This window comes from Gossypium hirsutum, chromosome A01 (assembly GCF_007990345.1).
Source record: "Gossypium hirsutum isolate 1008001.06 chromosome A01, Gossypium_hirsutum_v2.1, whole genome shotgun sequence".
NCBI classification, from domain to species: domain Eukaryota; kingdom Viridiplantae; phylum Streptophyta; class Magnoliopsida; order Malvales; family Malvaceae; genus Gossypium; species Gossypium hirsutum.
In genome coordinates this window covers 16,599,066-16,603,147 of record NC_053424.1, presented here as the reverse complement: position 1 = coordinate 16,603,147, position 4,082 = coordinate 16,599,066, and positions in this window count along the sequence as shown.

Sequence of the window (4,082 nt, the reverse complement as noted above, 5' to 3'; positions counted from 1 at the left end):
GGGATCTAATGGTAACAGGTGCCCTCTGCGGGTACACCTCTGGTTGCACTTGGATGTTAGTTGGGGTGAAACCTGGAGGATAGGCAGGGTCATCGTGATCATCCCCAGCATCAACTAAAGGGCCTTTTCCTTTGTCATTCCTTACAGTCAATAACTGCTTTAATTGGTTCATCACAGTGTTCTGGGATTCTAACATGTCTTGCTGGATTTTTTCCAGTCGTTCGTGCATCTGATCTTGCATCTCTCGTTGCAACTGTTCCAATCTTTCCAACCTTTGATCCATTGCTTTCGTTTGGCGACGAGTACCGTAGTGATATTTGATTAGATTTTTGTTGGTTTCCAGGGTAACTGAAATAATTTTACCTAGTTAGAGTCACTTCGTGAAAGTCTAATGCATATGATGCAATGTAATGCAAATGCATGAAATGAATGCCTAAAGAGACGTTGATTCTGATTCAATTACATTTAGGAAACTTTTCTAGAAAGCAAATTCCCTTATATAAAACGGATACATGTACGACCTCACCCTCATATTCCAAGAGACAACATCGATTTTTTCTTCATCCGCATGTTTGAGGTAATCTCACCAATAGATGCCATTGCTAGCTCATTTTCTTGATCTTGGTCGCGATCCATCATCTGCCCATCTTCATAAGGCTCGTCAGCTTGTTGAAGGCTTTTGGACAATCGTCTCGAATCCCCAGGCCACCAAGCAAGGTCACGAACTCTTCCATCGCCATTCTTGTGTTTCTCAGAATATGTTTGGGAAGTAGTATTGTTTTCCACTTTATCAAGGAATTCGTATTCCATGACAAGCTTTCTAATTTAGTAATTGGATTTGAATCCATATCTCTTTCCTAAAATGCAAAATGCAATGCAATCATAATCAAAACAAAACAAGATCGGTTAGTAAAAACATAAGCAAGCACAGAAAACAAAAAGTACCTAATCAGGTAGATACTAGGGGTTTGGAGTGGCTCTACCTAGGTTAAGTTCCTAAGTCTACTATATGAGGGTTGGTTCTAAAGTCAAGGTACCCGAACCAACAGATTCCTCGATCCTCACCCATTATAGGCTCATATGGACCGAGTTCAGTTCAGGGGAATACATTTCCCTATGGCCATGCGGAGATGAAAATCTCACGAAGACATAGGTACGAATGTATCCCGGAAGCGATTCACTATCCCATGCGGAGGTGAAAACCTCACGAAGGCGTAGTTTCTCACTCCCACTTAAAAGGGTATGACCAACGGTCATGCAATGCAATGTGCAGAGGTATAAAATAAAATACAGAAAAAAAAATATAACTCAAAACAAAAGAGATGCAATGAGAGGATCGTAAATTTAAATCGAATTTTCCACTTTCAACAAAAAGACAAGAAATAATAAACACGTGGCTTGACTCTCTTATCATCCCCAGCGGAGTCGCCAATCTGTTGACACCATTTTTTTTGGATGAAAACGGGGTCGACTTAGATTTTGAAAATAAAACGAAAAATGGGAGTCGCCACCAATCTTTTTTGATGAGGTGTGATCGGGTCACCTCGTAAAACGGTTGTTTTTAATAAACGATTTAGATTTTATTAAAACAACGATTTTTGTCTATGAAATTCAGAAAAATGGGTTCGGGAGTCGGTTACGCACGAGGAAGGATTAGCACCCTCGATGCGCCCAAAATTGGTACCTAGTTGATTAATTAGTGTCTTAGTGTCGAAAATTGAAAATTTGAAGAGTTTAAAAAAAATACGATCCTTAAAAGAAACTCTGATAACGTGAATTGAAATATAAGATTCTCTTGTTCCGAAGGAATATCACATCCAGCACGTTAGGACACGATACTCTAAACCATCGAAACCAAGATCATCTTATAGTTTAATGAAACCATACTTTGAAGATTTAAGAGGATATTTGGCTATTTAGTCGAACGAGAAATCGAAACCCAGTACGTTAGGGCACGTTTTCTCGATTTTTCTAAATACGAAATATTACCTTTATTATTGAAAGTTTAAAAGGGTATTTGGCCATTTGGTCGAACGAGGAATCGAAACCCAGCACGTTAGGGCACGTTCCTCGAATTTCCAAACGCAAAATATTGCCTTATTTGGAAATATTTCCCTTTTTTAAAATATGATATTCATGTGCATGGCGGAATAATAAACATGATTATATAAATAAAAAATGAATAAAACGAATAATAAATAAATCATACATTCCATAGCAAATAAATAAATAAATAAATAAATAAACTGAAGCATAAAAAAATAGACATATAAATACATAGTAAATGATCATACAAAACAATAAAGGAAAATAGATGAAAATTATAAAATATGAACATGTATATGTACATGTATATTTAAGGGAAATATGCATATGTATGTATATACATAGAATTACGAAAATATGAAAGATATATATGTATTAGGAGATATAAAAATATAAATATCTACATGTATATGTATATAGAAGTTATAAAAATTTAAGTATATATATATGTATATTCGTGAGAAAAAGAAAAAGAAAAGTATGTATATAGGTATATATATAGATGTATAGATAAATTATAAATATAAAATATAAGTATGTATAAATGCATATATATATATATATATAGATAAAGTTATAAGAATGTGTGCACGTATATGTATATATATAAGCTAAAAAATGTTTATAAAGAGAAATGTACATATATGCACATATATATATTAAGATATATGGATATATATAATAAGATATATAGATATATAACTAAATATAATATTAATAACAATAGGACAAATATATTCAAAATTTAAATAAGCGAGTATAAAATAAAATACAACAATAATATTAAACTAATGGTATAATAATAGTAATATATAAAAATATATATAAGTACAAATAATAATAATAATAAATGGACCCAATTGGGATAAAAAAAAATTTAAGGGCATTTGTACAGTAAGTAAATGCGCAAATAAGGACCAAAATGGAAAGGCGCGAAAGGGCGAAGGACCTAATGGGAAATAAACCCAATTTCAGGCCAAGCGTCCCCTCCCCAGGGGTCCAACAAATTGAGGACCAAATAAAAAAACGGGAAAAATCTTCGATCCAAATTAAAAAATGAAGAAAAGTCATAAAAGGACTAAATTGAATCAAATCGAAAATGCGGAAGGGCCTAAATCACAAATAACCCCTTGATACAAAACACGCGGATCCCCTGAGTTGGGTCGGGTCGACGCGCGGGCTAGGGAGTAAAGCGACGTCGTTTTGGGGCCAGATGAAGCTGGCCAAAACGGCGTCGTTTCCAGGCGCTATAAAAATCAAATTTTTTTTCAGATTTCTCATTTTCTTCACTTTCTTAAAAAAGAAACTCAAAAACTCTCTCAAGCCCTTTTGGGCAGTCCGGCCTCATGCCTAAGGTCCGACCGTCGGCCACCGCGCCAGTAACCGGCCGCCGGCGATGGTGCCACCGTCTGCGGTGGCCGGAAAAGTCCAAAAGGCCTATTTTACCCCTCTTTTCGAGTTGGGTTCATATCCGGAGTTAGAAAAGCCGAAATCCTGGCGAAAAGGGGCCGAAATCGGAAGAGACCTTTCGGTTCTTCCTTCTCACCTCCGCCGAAATCAGGTAAAACTCCCTTCCCTTCGTTTTGTTTTGCTTTTGAAATCTTTGTAGAAAAAGAAACAAAATAAAATAAAATAGAAAAGGAACGTAAACAAAAAATAAGAAAGAGATGCACTGTAATCAACCTTTTTTTTTATTTCATTTCTTTCTGCCAATAAGTGTTTTTTGTTCTTTTTTACAAAAAATCGGAAAAAAAAACTCCTGTTTACATGCTTGTTTCGGCTTTTATAGCCTTATTTTTGCTCTCTGTTCTTTGTTGTTTTACAGGTTTTGCAGAGCAAGTGGGCATGGGCGGTGGTGGCAGGTGCTTGGGCGGTGGCAGCTGGTGTCAGACGCGTGGGGGTATGGGGTGCAGACGGTGATGGGCATGCGGGGGGGTTTGCTGGTATGGGCCCGGGCAGATTTTGGGCTTTACACCAAGGTTATAAATATTAGGGTTATGGTCCCCCAAATTATACACAAGATATCTTTTCTAATA